At 37.0% G+C, this 20,681-nt stretch overlaps 1 long non-coding RNA gene and 1 other non-coding gene across 2 annotated transcripts in view; both read left to right on the top strand.

The window, feature by feature from the left end:
• The window catches only part of LOC141485372 (uncharacterized), a 288,974-nt gene that overhangs the window by 88,767 nt on the left and 179,526 nt on the right, over positions 1–20,681 (top strand). The gene's annotated exons all lie outside the window — the stretch shown is intronic.
• TRNAV-UAC (transfer RNA valine (anticodon UAC)) lies at positions 3,726–3,798 on the top strand. The gene has a single exon. It is a non-coding gene; the product is annotated as a tRNA-Val (tRNA).

Below are 20,681 nucleotides of genomic sequence, written 5' to 3'. Positions count from 1 at the left end.
TTTTTGGAGGCTAAAATTTTGAACGTAAGTTCGTTTTATATTGTAAATATACAATAAGGAAGGATTTCTGAATATTTCAACTGGGACGCCTCCCTGGGATAAAAGGGGTGCGTTTACATATGAAAATTACATTTTCATCACTGTTTCTCCGTACCGCTAAATTCTCGAAGTCTGAAATTTTGTATGTAGGTTCGTTTTATGTTATAGATGTGCAATAAGAGAAGATTTTTAAATATTCCAACTAAATGTGCGTGCCGCGGGGGAAAAAGGGGAGTTCATAAAATGGAGTTACTTTTCATCACTGTTTCTCCGTACCGGTATCTTTTCGGGGGCTGAAATTTTGTATGTAACCTAATTTTATATATAAAAGATGAACAATAAGAAAGGATTTTTAAATATTCCAGATGAGGCGCCTACCGTGAGGGCATAAAACAATATTTCTTTTTATAACTGTTTCTCCATGCCCTTAAAATTCTGGTGGGTGAATTTTCATTTAGTATCAGCATGGTGCCAGTGCGGAGCCGGGGAGGCTCGCTAGTATTTTATATTCAATTATAACTTCTCTTCCTTATTCAATTGCTATTGCATGAGTGACCTACACTAAAGTGTTTTTCAGAAGTGGCGAAGTCGTCAACATAGGTGTCACTTCTTTAAAACTTACTATTTCAATTATCTACGATGAACGGTTCATGATGAACATGTGATTATGGGTTGCTATCATCCCGACAACGGCATTATGCCTATTCACCTACAACATCTCTAAAGTAAAATATACACCCAATGGAAAAGCATATACAGTGTGTAAAAGCCAAATGGAATAATTTCATTATTTCGGTTACTGTACATATTTAAAAAAACTGAAATACGTCAAATGAATATTAGAATTTGACATTCGTCAATGTAAAAATGCCACCCCTACCTTTAACCCCCTTCGAGTGACAGGTAAAACCCCCAATTTTTTAAATAGGAAGTATAAATTTGTGATATATCGTTTGAAAGGTATTTTCATTCCCTATTCAAAAATGTTATCGCTTTCAAGTTTATTGCATATTAGGATAAAATAAATTAAAATCATGTGGTTACCGAAATTCGATAAATAACACTCAAAAACTATAATGTAATGCAAAACGTAATGAAATGTAGAATACAACATAACTATGGATGTTAACGAAGTACGTGTTCAACATGTTCACCGCGAACGTTTTGGCAACATCCTAATCTCAAATAAAACTGTCTTCTAATATAATTCAACATATCAGGTGTGACCGACCTAATCACAAGCTTAATTCGTTCTTTTAAGTCTTCTCTCAAAATAGTCTTTCATGAGCTCCTGAGTAGGAATCATTTCATAGTGATGCATTTAATTTTCTTTTAATATGTCTACCATTGAATGTAGTGGATGCCTGTCTACTCGATGTATGTGGGTCTTGGTCAAACTCTATCATCACATCTAATTTGAGTTCATCACTAATTTTTTGCTGCATTTTTTATCTGCCCCACATGACCAATCCCGCGAAACTGTTTCTCCATTTTGCTTATTGTTCCTTGAGATATGGACGGTAAATTAGGAAATTTCTTATGAAAATAGTCAAGCTACTCCCTATTGTGTTCGGGTTTTATCTCCGTAACCGATCATTTGTAAAACTGTTATTTTATGCATTACCTTTAATACAACCATTTGTCATATTTGAAGTCGACAAACTTTAAACTTAAATTAAAACACTGACAACTAATGTTGCAACATACAACACAAATTGACAAGGCGTTTCAAACTAACGTTGTCACGGAAATTATTTACAGTTTTTAAAAGGATACCATCTAAAAAGAACATTGCTATGGTTTTTGCTTACTTTTTTATTATTAATACCCCAACATGAAATAAGTTTTGAGTGTATTTTTTCGAATTTCGGTAACCACATGATTTTAATTTATTTTATCTTAATTGTTGCAATAAACTTGAAAACGATAACATTTTTGAATAGAGAAAGGAGAGACCTTTTAAACTATATATCACAAGCCTATACTCCACATTAAAAAATGGGATTTGTACCTGTCATTCGACAGAGGTTGAAAGTAGAGGTACCTAGCATTTTCCCGTTGAAGTATGTCAAATTGTGATTTAAATTTGACGTGTTTTGGGATTTTGTTGAAATATGTACCGTAACCGAAATGATGAATTCATTTCATTTGGCTTTTATATAAACGCTGACACATTCATCCACCAAACTGCTTTTCATATCAAGGAACTTATTTATTCACTATGATGATATATTTTCTTGTGGAAAAGATTTGTACATTTTTGAAGTACCTACTTAATATTCATGAACGGGAGACACCTGAAGCTTGAGTTAGTTCTTAGTTTAGCAAGTTATTTGAATGTGATCCATTGTAAAATGTTTCAGAACGTTGGATCAATTCTACTACATAATCATTCAAATATTCATTGGTATAGTATTATCAAGCACACGAGCAATAAGCCTAGTAAAACTTATATTATGAAAATGAAGTTTATTGATAAATTCAATTTGTTCCGCTATGAAATGTTTTCAACAGTAAGTGCAAAAAATAACAAAAGTTTTCGAAATTCTTTTTCTACAGCCATCGGCAGTAGGTTACTATTGTAATTTAAAACATAAACTATGTAGTATAATTTTTTCTTATGATTTCTATGATTTCTTATATCGATTTCTTTGGAATCATAATAACACGAATATTTTGGGTGAAACATGTAATTTGCTAGTATTGGTTTTAGCTGTTTTGATTCGCAATGACTGAACTTAATGTCCTTGTTCATTTCATCACTTCAGCGTAAAATAAATTCAAAAAGAAGACATATTTTTTTTAAATACAAACTAACACTAATTTTCCAAAGCCCATGACAATTTAAAGTGTTTTGCATACGATTTTTGTAGAGATCTTAATAAAATACAGACAATTTTGGAGTTTATATATTACAATCAAACAAATATTTTTTCTTTATTATAGTAATTCAAATGTAGACATTAGATGGTATCTATTTCATAGTGGATTTTTGCACATTCAATTAGCAAGTAGCAAGTAACATGTTTCAATTATAAATTAGCAAGGAACGTGTAGAGAAAAGATGGCGTTCAAGCATTCCTAATCAAAAAGGCACAATTTAAATAATAGTTTTTAAATTTTATCGAAAAAAGAAAATATGTAATATCGACTATTGTGTATCAATTTTCAACACAGCATCAATTTCGACTTCAGCGATTTTATGAACAAATTATTTAGGAAACAATGTAATTAAACAGAGCAAAGCCTAACATGTTATAGGTAGGTACATGTGTTGTGAAAGAAGCCAATCAGCAATCAGTTGCGTACTACATGCGTATACTAGCAAAAAATTCGCTACAATTAAAGTAAGAAAGTTGAAAGTTGGCCAACTCCTACTCGTCACTTGTTAATCGATAATTGTTAATTTTTCTGCATGAATATGACCATTGAAAAGTGAGGAGTTCAACTTATAAATGATATTTGTCACTTCCTAATTTTCACTTATTAACGAGTGTGAATAAATTTACCATTGATGATTCCCATACCTCATCAAAGCAAGAGATGATTTTTGTCAAAACTTAACAAACGTATAAAACAATGCAAGTGGTGTCATCTTCTGATTGTTATTTTGTTAGCAGATCAAACGATTTGTACGGTTATATCCTAAAGTTTGTTAGCAATAACTACTCTAAAATCAAGTAACTGGTTTCGTAGTGTAGCGGTTATCACGTCTGCTTTACACGCAGAAGGTCCCCGGTTCGATCCCGGGCGGAACCATTTTTTTTTTCATTTCAAATATATTTTTTGATAAAAATGACTTTTTTCAGTCTCTACTGTGTGTATTCCAAATAATTAACTTTTATTTAACCAACTTCATTAGCATGAGCTTATCATCATTTAGTCTATTGTTGTCTACCCTCAATTGTGGAATTGGCCGCGATGGTAGTGCGCCCGACTCACGATCGGAAGACCGTGGGTTCGATTCCTGCCTCGACCAGATATTTTTCTCGAAAGAATTTATCTGATTGAAGCTGGGATGATTCTGCATCCGTGTTAGGAATCACACGTTAAAAGGTAAGACCTCGTTAGTCCTTAGCTCGCACACGTTTCTCGACTTCTGAGAGTTTTCGTTCGTATGGGGACGACAGCTGATTAACGGAAAAACAGATTTTAAACAGACTTTTTTTTAAACAGAATCCAGTCGGTCCGCATTCTATGCCACACGCGGACTTGAAGGGATGTCATTATTGATGTTAACTGTCTAGTTATTTTTGGCATTTTTATTCACTTTTATATCTTTCGTCCCAATGCAGGAAGGAAAGTAATCAAAATGGCACATTACAACTGAAATCTTCCTTTCCTCGGCCCCAAAAATTAATCACTCCTAAAAATATAACCTTTCCAATTTAAAAAAGATTTCTTTCGTTCGATAAGATGTTTTTGCTCAGCCTGTTGAGTGAATTGTGAAGTGTACAGTTGATGTAGGCATTGCATTGATTAGGCAGACCTCTTGGCTACCAACTCACTGACCTACCGTCGATCGTGTATGTAGATAGAAACACACAATTCCAGAACAATCTGGATCTAAAAACTGGTCAGATCTTCCGGATTGCTTGAAGGGGCATATGGGTAGATTGTTGTTGTATTCGTAACATTTTTTTTTATTGAATTTGAATGCTAATAATACTTGTTTGTTATTCCCTGTAAAGTTTATTTTCTTATCTCATTTTCGTGACTTTATATTTTCCAATTCGGTAGGGCCATCTGGAAACGAGTAACTGTCCTTCCAAATCGTTGATAGCAATTGACCGTACCCTCATTAGGTACGTTCTAGGTTTCCTGCTTTTAATCATATGTGACACCTAGGTGTGGGTGATCGCACTCGCAGGAAAATAGTACTGCAGGAATCGTGAATGAATGATATTCATTTCGCGAAGTTTTCTTAGGAGAGTGTTGTAATTCGATGGAACTGTGAGAGGGAGGCGAAAATCATCTATTTTTGGGAGTGTGTTTCAAAATGAACGACAGGCAGGTCTAACGGTTGAGGGAGTGCAACAATTTTTATTGTTACCCACGTTGGGGATTCTACTTCTGATATCAAAATAGTGATTGAAGTGCCTCTTTGATTTTGGTCATTGATGTAGTTATTGTTGAGGACTATCACGAGCCGTTTAAGGGATTTATTTGACCGGAGCCGTTCAATTTCAATTGCTGCTACTATAAAAAAAAACTACAAAGGTGGAAAAATTCCAGTTACACCTATTGGGACGGATTTCTCAAAGTGTTCACATCACTAGAAGGGAAGTTGAGAATTTTCTCCATTCTTTTTAAACGATCCATTGTGAGTTGGAGGTGTTATTTGGGACAAAAAAAAAAATAATAAACCAACGCCCAGGAATTTTGCTGGTCTACTTCTTTTTCCTCTTTGGAAGAAACAAAAAAAACCCTTCTGAGAAGGGTTTTTTTTTTGGTTGGCTTGGGATTTGATCTACACGATTTGATATAACCTTGAGCCATACCTACCGGAAACGGAGTCAGCGTCTTATGCCCCAGCACGCAAGTACCTAGATAAGAGGGTTAAGAATTTTTTTTGTGATCTAGTGATATACTTATTAAGATCCATTTATCAACTATACCACTAATTATTTCATGGAAAGCGGAAATTACGTATTTATCATTATTTTATTTTTCCTGCGCCTGAGTTTAAGCTTAAGCTTTGGGTTAGAGTGGGGTTTGATTCCATGGTTATTCAATCGACAATTTCCGCTACATATCCAAAATATATTTTTTAATGTTTATTTTGTTTAGGACCTGGTGATTAAATAGGCCTTATTGTTATTATTTTTATATCCGTTGTTCACTAGGTGAATATTTTTTTTTTGTACTATAAGAATACAATATATTCCGCAGTGTCATCAGCTTTTTTTATAAATATATATATATATATATATATATATATATATATATATATATATATATATATATATATATATATATATATATATATATATAAGATTCTACCTTTCATGATTTGTCGGAACTCATAACCATCTTTTATTCTGGGCAATCAAATCATGTGGCGCCCTTGAACACCTTTTATGGACCACCCCGTCTTCACTGTGCTAGTGGCATTTGTCCAGAATAATAATAATATACTGACATAGGGGAAGATATTTTTTTGTTTTTGTTATTTTTTTTTGTTATTTATTTGTGAACTTATCTTGAAGCGGGAATTTAGAGCGCTACATTTGGCGCCCAACGTGGGGCCACATTTTTTTTTTCTAAAAAAAAAATTAAAAAAAAATTAAAAAAAAAACATTTGATAATTTTTTAGTGTTAAAGTCATTTTGTTAAAATGGCTCGGAAAATGTTGATAAATCGACTGGACAAGGATGAGCTAGAGTACGAACTGAAAATACGCGGTATTGCAACTGGAAATTGTGATGAAATGAGGAATCGTCTTGCTACGGCTCTGAGATTTGAGAAGTCCGGAGCAAGTTTGAAGTATCCGACATACCCGTATACATTTGAAGATGATGCGGAAGCGGTGAAGAAGAAACTGACTGAAGATTTAGAAGCAAGGATCGTCGGACTAACAACTGGGAGAGGAAGCAGCGAAGCAGTCAAGATAGAGACAAAATTTGCTCATGTTTTTGGACGGATAGACCATATGGAGGCTGGGGAACTTGAAGACGATAATGCACTGAGGGCTGAATTACTGGCTGACGCTCTCACAAGGTATGATGAATTTCTCGCCAAACTAGATTCGCTTGAGACAAATTTGAGGTTACCTTCGGTTCAACAAGTTCCACCAGGGCTGAGTGTAATGCACGGTACCACGAACAGACAAGCATTTCAAGCTGGGATACAAAACGCACAAACCTCTTCTCCGCGATCTGTTTCTCCTATATACCACACCCAATCTACTTCGAAGATGGTACCACCACACAAGTGGAGCCTGGAAAAGTTCACAGGAAGTTCAAAGTCAGTTTCCATTTCCGCGTTTTTCGAAAAGGTTGAGGAATTGAGATTGGCCCGAAATGTCCCTAAAGAAGTGTTATTTGAGTCTGGGTTGGATTTGTTTGGGGAGAGAGCCTATCAATGGCGATTGCGTTGTCCAGTAACGGAAGAAGTGAAGCTTTCAATAATCATGGCAAATTTACATCCATTTTACCAAGATAGATTGAGAGACCCTCTACCAACCTCAATTGATGAACTCAGGTTATTATGTAGGAGCATGGAGGCCAGACGGGATACTATAAATAACTACGTAGAACCTTCAAGTCGAAGAATGAATGTTTTGGAGAAAGATCTTGCATTTGTGAATGTAACAGAGAACATCAGTCGCTTGGATATTGCTTCTACCTCCTCAAACTCTTCTACCAGCCGTCAAATTATTTGTTACCGCTGTAATCAGGTAGGACATAGGGCAATCGGCTGTGCAATGCCAAAGAAATTATATTGCTTCACATGCAAAAAGGAGGGATTCACTACAAAAACCTGCCCAAAGTGTTCAACAACGGGAAACGAGGTGCGACGGTCTTAACTGGTCGAAAAGGACGCGTCGACAATATCTTCTCGACCAATGATAGACTACAGCCGATCCTTGACTTCATATTAGACCATGCTGAGAATGATGAGAGGCCTTACTTGAGAGTTAGTATTCTAGGGGTGACATTATTGGGATTGCTTGACTCTGGTGCTTCAACAACAATTCTTGGGAGTCGCGGGTGGAAGCTTATTAGTGGACTAGGACTGCCACTGGATACCAATAGGAAAGTTGTCTGTAGGGTTGCCAACGGTCAAACTTGCCAGAGTATTGGAGGATGTTCTATACCATTTCAAGTCAGGGACCGTCTGAGGCTGATGAATGTGTTAGTTGTTTTGGAAGTTCCTCACACGCTCATCTTGGGAACTGATTTTTGGAAAGTTATGGGCATAGTTCCTGACCTTCGTCATGATGAATGGTGTTTTTCTGAACTGCCGGCTACAGTGGATATCGTTGACCACCTTAGAAGTCAAACTCGCCTCACCCCTTTGCAAAATTCCAGGCTTGACGCACTCGTCCAACGTAATTTGGAACTTATGGGTAAGAACTTAGGATGTACAGACCTGGTGGAGCATAAGATAGTAACTTCTGCTTCTCCAATCAAGCAAAGATACTACCCAGTTAATCCGGTCATGCAGAGTCACATCGACAGAGAACTTGAAGAGATGCTCAGGTTAGGAGTTATTGAAAAATCGAGAAGTGCTTGGTCCTCACCTATTTTACTAGTGAAGAAGAAGGATGGCAAATATAGATTCTGTGTGGACTTCAGGAAGTTAAATGCCGTCACCGAAAGGGATAGCTACCCCTTACCATATATCTCGAGTACACTAGACAAACTGCGCGATGCACATTATTTGTCTACCATCGACATCAAGTCCGCGTACTGGCAAGTTCCAGTGGCAGAGCAATCGAGACCCTATACAGCATTCACAGTACCGGGGAGAGGTCTTTATCATTTTAAGCGGATGCCATTCGGCCTTCACAATGCTCCTGCCACCTGGCAAAGACTGATCGACCAAGTCCTGGGGTCCGAACTTGAACCTCACGTTTTCGTGTACCTCGACGATATAGTCATTGTTACCCAGACGTTTGAAGACCACTTAAAAATTTTGGAAGAAGTGTTTCTCAGATTACGTAAGGCCAGATTGACTGTTAGTTTTGACAAGTGCCAATTTTGTCGACCAGAACTGCGCTACTTAGGGTATGTTGTCGACCGAAACGGTTTGCATGTTGATCCAGAAAAAGTACAAGGTATGCTTCAACTGGCTGAACCTAAGACAATAAAGGAGGTGAGAAGAGTTATAGGTACTTTTTCGTGGTACAGGCGATTTGTGAACAACTTTGCAACCCTAATCTCTCCGATGACGGCTCTCTTAAAGAAAGGTCGAAAATTCACCTGGACTCCTGAGTGTCAACGTTCTTTTGAGAAGCTCAAGGAATGCCTTGTGGCGGCACCCGTGCTAAACTGTCCTGATTATAACCTTCCCTTTGTCGTTCAATGTGATGCCTCAGCCTATGGCCTTGGAGCAGTTTTGGTGCAACCTCACCCAGATATGGATCGCGTCATCAGTTACTTAAGCCGATCTCTGACCAGACAAGAGAGAAATTATTCGACGACCGAACGAGAGTGTTTAGCGGTTCTATGGTCGATCGAAAAGCTAAGACCTTATTTAGAGGGTGTACCATTTACCGTGATTACTGATCACTACTCGTTAGTATGGCTGCAAAACCTGGAAGACCCGACAGGGAGATTAGCTAGATAGGCGGTCAGGTTGCAGCAATACAATTTTAAGATAATACATCGAAAAGGGAAAGATCACGTAGTCCCGGATACTCTCTCCAGATCTGTACCGGTAATAGACGACATAACTGTGGTTACGAGGGATTCCTGGTATAGGGGAATGTTGGATAAAGTCAACAAAGAACCGCTAAAGTATCCACAGTGGAGGAGTTGCGACGGACGACTCTATAAGTGTATTCAAAGTTCCCTGTCTAGTTTGGTACCTGAAGTGGAAAAGTGGAAGGAGGTTGTGCCCAAAGAACAACGTGATACGATTCTGAGAGAGGCTCATGATCCCCCAACATCTGGACACATGGGTGTATTGAAGACGTATGGTAGAGTTTCAGAACGGTTTTATTGGCCTAAGCTAAAGAGTGATGTGACAAGGTATGTAAGACAGTGTTCAGTTTGTGCAGCACATAATGGAGATACTGGCGGACCTAGAGGGCTGATAATACCTCAGCCTAGAGCAATTCACCCTTGGGAGGTAATATCTACAGATTTAATGGGACCTTTTCCCAGATCTAGTCGTGGTAATCAATTTATCTTAGTGGTGATGGATATTTTCAGCAAGTTCGCCTTGGTGTTTCCATTGAGAACAGCCACAGCTTCTGCTGTCGCAAAGGAGATAGAAGAAAACGTATTTTTGATTTTTGGTGTTCCTCGTCTCATTCTCTGCGACAATGGTCCACAATACAAGTCGAAGCTATTCTCTAATTTGATGGAAGCATATGGAGTGGAGATCCGGTATAATGCCTACTATCACCCCCAAGCTAATCCTACTGAAAGGTACAATCGGACTCTAAAGAAGATGTTAGCAGTTTACGTCTCTGATAATCATCGCAAGTGGGACAACAGTCTATCAAAAGTGGCCTGCGCCACCCGAACCGCAATTCATGAGACAACTGGCAATACGCCGTATTTCATAAACTTTGGGAGAAACATGGTACTTCATGGTAGTGAATTCGATAAGAAGAAACTGAAGGAAAAATTATATCTTGAAGATAATGGCATTCCAGAAGGTACGACTAGGGAAGACGATTTCAAAAACCTATTTGCAGATGTCAGGAAACGCTTAGATAGGGCTGCAGATAAAAATATGAAAAATTATAACTTTCGCCGGCGACCAGAACAGCTCTTACCCCACCAATTAGTTTGGAGAAAGAATTTTGTACTCTCGGATGCGTCCAAATATTATACCAGTAAACTTGCTCCAAAATTTGTGGGACCTTTTTTAGTTAGAAAGAAAGTTTCCCCTTGGACGTACGAGTTGGAAGACTCCAACGGAATCTTCAAGGGGGTTTGGAACATTAAGGATTTGAAGCCAACTAGCGCTAGTGAAAATTTACCTGAGTAAATTTTCTTGAAGTAAGGGGGAATTTGTAACATTTTTTTTTATTGAATTTGAATGCTAATAATACTTGTTTGTTATTCCCTGTAAAGTTTATTTTCTTAACTCATTTTCGTGACTTTATATTTTCCAATTCGGTAGGGCCATCTGGAAACGAGTAACTGTCCTTCCAAATCGTTGATAGCAATTGACCGTACCCTCATTAGGTACGTTCTAGGTTTCCTGCTTTTAATCATATGTGACACCTAGGTGTGGGTGATCGCACTCGCAGGAAAATAGTACTGCAGGAATCGTGAATGAATGATATTCATTTCGCGAAGTTTTCTTAGGAGAGTGTTGTAATTCGATGGAACTGTGAGAGGGAGGCGAAAATCATCTATTTTTGGGAGTGTGTTTCAAAATGAACGACAGGCAGGTCTAACGGTTGAGGGAGTGCAACAATTTTTATTGTTACCCACGTTGGGGATTCTACTTCTGATATCAAAATAGTGATTGAAGTGCCTCTTTGATTTTGGTCATTGATGTAGTTATTGTTGAGGACTATCACGAGCCGTTTAAGGGATTTATTTGACCGGAGCCGTTCAATTTCAATTGCTGCTACTATAAAAAAAAACTACAAAGGTGGAAAAATTCCAGTTACACCTATTGGGACGGATTTCTCAAAGTGTTCACATCACTAGAAGGGAAGTTGAGAATTTTCTCCATTCTTTTTAAACGATCCATTGTGAGTTGGAGGTGTTATTTGGGACAAAAAAAAAAATAATAAACCAACGCCCAGGAATTTTGCTGGTCTACTTCTTTTTCCTCTTTGGAAGAAACAAAAAAAACCCTTCTGAGAAGGGTTTTTTTTTTGGTTGGCTTGGGATTTGATCTACACGATTTGATATAACCTTGAGCCATACCTACCGGAAACGGAGTCAGCGTCTTATGCCCCAGCACGCAAGTACCTAGATAAGAGGGTTAAGAATTTTTTTTGTGATCTAGTGATATACTTATTAAGATCCATTTATCAACTATACCACTAATTATTTCATGGAAAGCGGAAATTACGTATTTATCATTATTTTATTTTTCCTGCGCCTGAGTTTAAGCTTAATCTTTGGGTTAGAGTGGGGTTTGATTCCATGGTTATTCAATCGACAATTTCCGCTACATATCCAAAATATATTTTTTAATGTTTATTTTGTTTAGGACCTGGTGATTAAATAGGCCTTATTGTTATTATTTTTATATCCGTTGTTCACTAGGTGAATATTTTTTTTTTGTACTATAAGAATACAATATATTCTGCAGTGTCATCAGCTTTTTTTATAAATATATATATATATATATATATATATATATATATATATATATATATATATATATATATATATATATATATATATATATATATATATATATATATATATATATATATATATAAGATTCTACCTTTCATGATCTGTCGGGACTTATAACCATCTTTTATTCTGGGCAATCAAATCATGTGGCGCCCTTGAACACCTTTTATGGACCACCCCGTCTTCACTGTGCTAGTGGCATTTGTCCAGAATAATAATAATATACTGACATAGGGGAAGATATTTTTTTTGTTTTTGTCATTTTTTTTTGTTATTTATTTGTGAACTTATCTTGAAGCGGGAATTTAGAGCGCTACATACTATAACAACAAAGAGCCGAATCATTCTGTGACAGTTGTATTAATGTTCTGGGAGTCTTCGAAACATCCATCAACTCTCACTCATCATTCATTCACTCTGTTTATATGAAAAAAAAAATCGACAATATTATCTTGATGTTGAAATATATAATGAAACTTGTCACATAGAACATTTTGAAAAATTTCAATAAAAAATTTTCGACATACTCATATTCTTGTATCGCTAAACTACCTCTCAAATTTGTTTACCTAAATGATATCCAATGAAATATATTGCAGGCAATCCGAAATTTTCATGAACTAGGTTTTGATTGAGTATATATGAGAATTTTGAATAGGTCGGGATAAAAGTCTTGAGCTTATGCATTAAGAACTTTCAACAGTATTCATTAGAGTTCTGGTTCATCAGCCTGCTATTTGATTCTGATTGCAACATGATGGTTGTAAACAGAAATTCGGATGATCATCAAAGATAATGTTGAAACGTCAGCAGCAATTTGCAAGCCTATGTTAAATTTTCAGGGGGTCATATATTCCGGAAGTATCAAATGAGTATGAGCCTTGTGCGGTCATTTGAATGTGTCGCATGTGAAAATTTTCTTGTTTCTTTGTTTGTATATGTTTTCCCAAACATATATTTCCTAACCAAACGCCGTACGAAAAATGGAACACGAAATAGGAATAACTTTAATTTTCTGGAAAATTACCTATATCAGAAGTGACGAAAGACTATGAGACATTCCTGAAATAAATATTTGAAGTCTAGCCGTGGTTTGTCAGTCATAATCAGTATCAGACTTAATGAAAAAACTTCTGCTGAAACATCCTAACTAAGTTGTTGTTTTCATTTTTCGACCATTTTCACTTGTACTACTCATAAATGACAGTGTAAGATTGAATTAGAACTATAGAAATTATATATTATCGAGAAGGTTCATATGACCCAACAGAAGTTTTTTTGGGATCACTTTTTGGTATGTCCTTGAAGTCTCTCAGCTATTCGGTTTTATACCCTCAATCGTCGCAACACGCCGTCTTTTCATGGGTCTCTTTAATCTTGGAAATAGAAAAACGTGGCAGACGGTCAAATCTGGTGGATACGGTGGCTAAGGCATGATTACGGTGTTGCTATTGACTAAAACATTATGAACAAGCAATGACGAGTGAGTAGGTGCATTATCGTGATGCCAAAGCCATGAATTGTTTTTCCACAATTCCGGACGATTTCTTCATATTGCTTCTCGCAAGCGGGGCATAACTTCGACATAATACTCCTTAACGACAGTTTGAGTAGGTGGCAAGAACTCCTGATGCACTACGCCACGGTAATCGAAAAAAACAGTGAGCAAAAGCTAGACAGTCGATCAAACTTTCTGTGCTTTTTTTGGTCTTGCCTCACCTTGGCTCTTCCATTAGGATGATTGGACTTCGGTTTCGATGTCACAGCCATATACCTATGATCCATCACCAGTTATGACTCTTTTGAGCAAATCAGGATCGCCGTTGACGTCATTCAACAATTCCTGAGCGATGCTCATGCGACGGTTTTTTGTCAAAATTCAGCAATTTCAGAATGAATTTTGCTGATACACGCTTCATGCCCAAAATTTACGAAAAAATTGCATGGCATGAGCCAACCGATATGCCGACATCCTCAGCAACTTTTCTAATAGCAGGTCCCCGGTTCGATCCCGGGCGGAACCATTTTTTTTTTTTCATTTCAAATATATTTTTTGATAGAAATGACTTTTTTCAGTCTCTACTGTGTGTATTCCAAATAATTAACTTTTATTTAACCAACTTCATTAGCATGAGCTTATCATCATTTAGTCTATTGTTGTCTACCCTCAATTGTGGAATTGGCCGCGATGGTAGTGCGCCCGACTCACGATCGGAAGACCGTGAATAATACTGATCGATAGACAATTTTGTACTCTTTGCATATCTTTCCAAATTTTGATTTTTTTACCCTTTCCGCTTATTACGATATGATGATGTAATTGAGCGATTTTTGACGGTTTTTTTATACGAATTTAAAGTGAACCAAAACGCTGCCAAAACCGCCAGCAAAATCAACCAGGCACTTGGCAATGATAGTGTTAATGAACGCACTGTTCGACGTTAGTTTGCAAAATTTCGGTCCGGAAATTTTAGCCTCAAAGATGAGCTCCGGAGCTATCGACCAACAGTAATATAGAACGAGGATTTGGGGAAACGATTCTTTTTTGGATCGGCTCGTCACGTGTGATAAAAAGTGGATCAGCTACAAAACAGGAGACGATCAGGAGAGTGGTTGAACACTGATGAGCAACCCAGGCACTTCTCAAAGGCAAAAACCTACCAGAAAAGATCATGGTTACTGTTTGATGGTCAGCGGTTGGTGTGATCCACTATAACTTTCTTCAGCCGAGCCAAACCACCACAGAAGAGTCTTATTGTGAGGAAGTCGACAAAATATATCGAAAATTGCGTCAACAACAGCCGGCACTATCCAACAGAAGAGGTCTAATACTGCTCCACGACAACTCAATTCTAAACGTTTCACAAATCACCGTCCGGAAATTGAGCGTCAAAGTTCTGCCTTGCCCACCATACTCTTCAGACTTTGCACCAGCCAACTATCATCTTTCTGAATACTTTGATAACTTCGTCGACTTCATCGAATCTAGAGCACGAAATTTTATACTGACGGAATTAAAAGACTTGTGTTACGTTGGCAGAAGTGCACTGATTCAAATGGCGCTCATTTCGATTAAATTGAATGAATATTCACTGAGATATTATAGTTTTGAGTAGATATAAAAAATTGACAAAACTGTTGAAACAACCTAATATTTTTCTACAAATACTCATGATGAAATAGATATATTATTAGCAAAAATAAGATTGTCATGAACTGAAATCTCATTGATTTATTATTTTTACTGAAAGACCAAAATGAATCTGGAAATGTTAACGAGAGAGGTATGTCATGGATAACAATAAAGAAGTAATCCGAATATATGGCCCATCGGTGATAAATCCGAACACAATCCCTCAGCGAGAGGTCTGAAAACGCAAATAAAAACCCCAAATATATTAAGTTATAACTTGTCTCTAGCTGAAAGGGCACAATAGCCAGTTATTCCGTATTAGACTGTAAATATGTCGTATGTGCATTTGGCACCAATAACCCAGCAATTTTCCATGCGTCTGGCTGTTGTTGGTGAATCACAAATTTGCAAGTTTGGCTCAAAGCAACTCGCATAGCTCGGGCGATGGTTATCGTAAATTTCTCGAAATGCGAACGGCTCCCTCTGGAAGTTATTACGAATTCAATGGTTGAATGAAACTCTCATGACGTTTGAAAGCTTTACAGCGATTCATAATTCTTTTAGTCTGACATTAATTTTTCAGTGAATTGTGTAGAATGTTTGGCAAATTGGCGTGACCATTGAGGAAAAATATGTATTCATCATGACTCATCATTATTTAGTTGAAAAGAAAGTTTTTTATTGAGAAACCTGTCATTGATTTCGATTTAATTTTTGTAGAATGTTATAACTTCAATCTGATGATTAAAATCACATTGTTATATCCTCGCATATATTTTTTTCAAGCACTACAAGAAAAGCCTTAAGGTGTCCAAAAAGCGGTGCCTGTGCGAAAGTAGCGATTCACGTTCGATTTGAATAGCTGGAGATTAAATTCATTGGGAAAAATGTTAGTAGGGTGCTAATGCCGACTGAACGCCTCCCCCCACCCCTTTTGACCTTGAGACGTCACACGACCTTGAATGACGTCACCTAACCTTGAACGTCGTACACGTAGTATGAGCTTGAATGCGGTGTTTGACCTTGAGTGTGGGGTTTGACCTTGACGTTCGACACTTCGACTACCTTGAGCTTGCTCCATGGCATTGAATGTTGACCTTGAATGAAATCGTGACGTGTACAGAATATAACCTTGAACAGTGGGCGTTCGGCGTTGTCCACTCCCTTGTTGGTAATTCCTATATAAGTTCAGAATATCGTATGACGTCACCTAACCTTGAACGTCGTACACATAGTATGAGATTGAATGCGGTGTTTGACCTTGAGTGTGGGGTTTGACCTTGACGTTCGACACTTCGACTACCTTGAGCTTGCTCCATGGCATTGAATGTTGACCTTGAATGAAATCGTGACGTGCACAGAATATAACCTTGAACAGTGGGGTTCGGCGTTGCCCCCTCCCTTGTTGGTAATTCCTATATAAGTTCAGAATATCATGCTTCCACATTCAGTTTAGACACTCTAAAATACCCAAATAGGTAAACAGAAGTACTTGTCGAATTCCAAAGTGAAGACAACGAGTATCAACCCATCCGAGAGGGCGTTTTCGTCAGTGAGGTGAATATATATTTTATTTTAATTAACCGTAATTTCACTATATTTATGAATATGGATAATTTGAAATTTGACATTGAAAAAATTAATTTTTCTATAATTCAACAAAGTGAAGCTTTAGAGCAGAAACCTATAAACGCTCTGGTTATTGATAAAGAATATAAAATTGAAAAAATGTCAATGTATTCCACACGATATGGTAAATCAATTCAAGTAGTTTTATTGGATGAGGAAAGTGATACTCCTTTTAAAGCATGGCTTCCAAAACGTGTCACAGAGCAATTACCAGAAGACTTCATTCGTGAAGTGAATTCATCCAAAGCCAAATTCACACTTACTTATATGGGTCAAAGTTCGCAGGATTATCCTGGTGCTAAAACCCGATCATTGATGAAATTCAATGTTTTAGATTGAACATTTTGAAATTATGATTTTTTTTGTAAATAGTGAAAATATGGTAGATTAATATAAAATATGTATCAACTTGGTCACTTCATAGACATAGTCAGATTTCAAGTGAGTATTTTTTTTTATATTATTTGCAAACTAATGAATGCCATTTATGAATTTCCAGAACTCACCATTCTATAAATATGTGGATGCAATATTCAGCCCAAGAGTGGCCGGAAGCAGTGGATTTGGATTCCGCCATAAGAAAAATGGCTTGGGAGATGGCTGATCTGAGTTTTGATGCTCTACATTCATCAAATTATGATTTGAGTGTATGTTACGATGCTGAAGAGGTGCGAAAACTTTTGGAGCTTAGTGAGAAGTATGAACTCGGTGTGGCATTGTGTCATAAATATTCATATGGGAGTAGAAATTTGGATGAGTTCTGTGAGTTAATAATTGAAGCAGACTTGAAACATTTTCTTCAAGACATATGCACCTACCTACCGCAAAATATCATAGAGAAATATCAATTGGAACCACAGAGTCCCAACCCGCAACTGGAAGAAGCGATAAATGATGGTGTTGTAAATATTTGAAATCTGTTGTATATGTTTGTGAATAAAATAATGTTTCAATCCATATTTGTTTGTATCTAATTGTTTGGTGAATAAAAGATATAACATAATTATTGAGTGTTTTATTATTCATCAATATCGAATATTTCATAGCATATTACATGTCAATCTTATTACAATCCAGTTTGAACAGAGCCATTAAGAGCATTATATGATAGAACAGCATCGTGGAGGATGAGTGCATATACTTTGGTGTTTGCTGGAAACTTCACCTTGCGTGTTTCGAATTCTATTTTGATGTCGACAGTGGATGACTTCATAGCTTCGGGTTGATGGGAGCAGTCGATAATGAATAGTGGGTTGTTGCGAAAGCTACCAATATCCATCATCGGTTCACTCATAGTTTTATAATAGTAGCTACGTTGGAAGTTTTCATATGCATAGTAAGCTGATGAGTCTAACTTCTTGTCGAAATCCAGATTCCAACGCTCATATGGGTATACTTCAGAGTTCAGAGATAGTCGAATATTATTAATATTCACATGTGTGAATTTCGTTACATCTTTTGACATATTTTCGGATTGGTCGGTGTTTTGAAAGCCGATGATGATATATCGTGGTCTTTCGAGGCTGCTGGTTGTCTTCACCGCCCATATATCCGAGGATGTATCACGAAGTGTGGGTAATTCATAAAGGTCCCACATACGATAAGCCACCTTCACTTTAGCATTATTACCATTTTTATTTATGCGATTCAATAGTTTCAGTTTCTGTCGATCTTCCGGCACAATGTGCCTGATTCTCCATTCTATTTTATTGATTTCCAAATCTGCATCGACTTCCCCAATGAATGAATTTTTGAATGAGCGAGCTATAATCAAAATGAGCTCCTGCTTCACATTCATTATCCCCTTATTGTAATCTTCAGCAAAACCCATGAGATACTTCAAGGGTAATTTACCACTAAATACATTGCTAACGGGATCGAATATATCTTGTTTATTCACATCGAGTCCCCATCCTATCGGTAGTAGCGAATTTGCATGCGTTTTTCCGAATGATATCATCGTTTTCATTGTGGTAGTTATGCCGGGTTTTCGAACAACAACCACTTGCTCACCACCCATTTCATAGCGAATTTCGTCGAAGAGAAAGGCGAGAGCATTATTGGATAGGTAGCACCGCTTTGTGGCATCAGATGGTGTGAACTTCCCCTCGATATAAATGTAACTATCTGCAATATCGAGTATGAGATCTTGATAATTGATTGGAATTCGTATTTCATCTGAATTTTTGTAATATGGTGAACCATACGGCTTATATGTATGCTCATGAAGGCTGATGAGGGAATGGTCGAACATGGGCTCCTCGAACACTTCCAATTTATCACTTGTGGTGATTGTCGCCATGTTATTACTATTTTTTATATCGCACCTTCAAGCCAATAGATTTGAGAAAGTTCAGGCTACTAGCACTTATTCTATATCTTGACCGTTTGGCAGATATACGTGGAATGAATCGACTGCTGGATTTTCGCTTCTTTAAATGCACATGATCATAGCCTCCACCAAATACATTATGCTGACTCAACTGCTGCCGCTGCGGCAATCGCTGACTATTGAAGCACAACCCCATTTTTAGAAACGATAATCGCAGAATTTATAGTTCCATCAATGAATATCACCTGCTCAGCGTTAGGAAGTAACAAATACTGAGTAACAATTTGATCAACTTCAGCTTTATATTGACTTTTTTCACAGATGATCATCGCTCACCATCGTTTTTGCTCGATCGTTTGAATGCTTATCGAGGGTTGTTTTTTCAAATCAGATTGCAGCGATTTGATATCCTTATCCATATGCTCATACTTTTTTACAAATTCTACTAATTTCAGTCCAAGCGTAATGAGATCTTCCCTCACTGATACGGAATATTTTTCTACTCCATCTAATTTCAAATTAATTTTGTCAATATCAGTATCTAATTCTCCTCTCATCTTTGAGATGTAAAAACCGACATATCCTCGATTAACACAATCCGTACTCTCTTCAGGCTCTGCTATATTTTTCAAACGTTTATTTTCCATATCAAAGTTTCCATCGGTTGTTAATTTGAAACCAACTCCAGGCTGCCCACGCAAAACAGTATTTGAAACTGCCTTACTTCTGCGACCAAACTTATCGATGCTTCCTTTACTCATTTTCTTTATGATACACTAATGACAGTCATCGATGTTCTGAATCAACGTATGAGGAACGATGATTGTTACTAATGACTGTTGTCGATGTTGTGAATAAATATATGAGAAATGATGATTATTATAGCTTTATCAATTCCAATTTGACTATTATTTTTTCACCATTGAAATTGATCAGATTACCATTATCATCCAATATGCGAAGAGTGATATTGTCGAGGTACTGACGACCACCAGGTCGGATTGGCATATAAATAATATTTTGTGGCTCCTTGGTGAGTTTGTAACCGGGCTCTACATCAATATCAAATTCAAAGATGCTATGGATTTCATCGCCATTCGAATATGCTCCAGCTGTGACATTACAATCCACACGAATAATCCTCACCTTATTGATATTCACGGGCAATGTTGATTCATGTATTTCACCACAATTGAAAACATTGTCATCGAACCCTAGAAGTTCAGCAATGCTGTTTTCATGTTTGAGATGAATGTAATATTTCGATCGCATTTCACATTTCAGAGTGTTGTTGTTTGCACGTAGGAGAAATACTTCGTCGATATTTTCTTCAATTCCATTTTCTAGTTGCACTTCTTTGGATTTCATGAATCTTTGAATCACCTTATTAATTTCATCAATTTCATATGCCCCAGGTGGAATTTTTATAATAGTGGGGGGTGAGATAATTGTCTTCGAATAGCCGATAACATTATTCTTAGCATCTACATTGAATATGGAATTGTAGGAGTAGAAACCATGTAATCCCAGACCATAATTACTA

This window comes from Leptinotarsa decemlineata, unplaced genomic scaffold (assembly GCF_025532065.1).
Source record: "Leptinotarsa decemlineata unplaced genomic scaffold, Ldec_3_MD MMD2_tig00026317_RagTag_RagTag, whole genome shotgun sequence".
Lineage (NCBI taxonomy): Eukaryota > Metazoa > Arthropoda > Insecta > Coleoptera > Chrysomelidae > Leptinotarsa > Leptinotarsa decemlineata.
The sequence above is the reverse complement of the archived record's forward strand: the minus strand, read 5'-3'. Positions and strand labels throughout refer to the sequence as shown.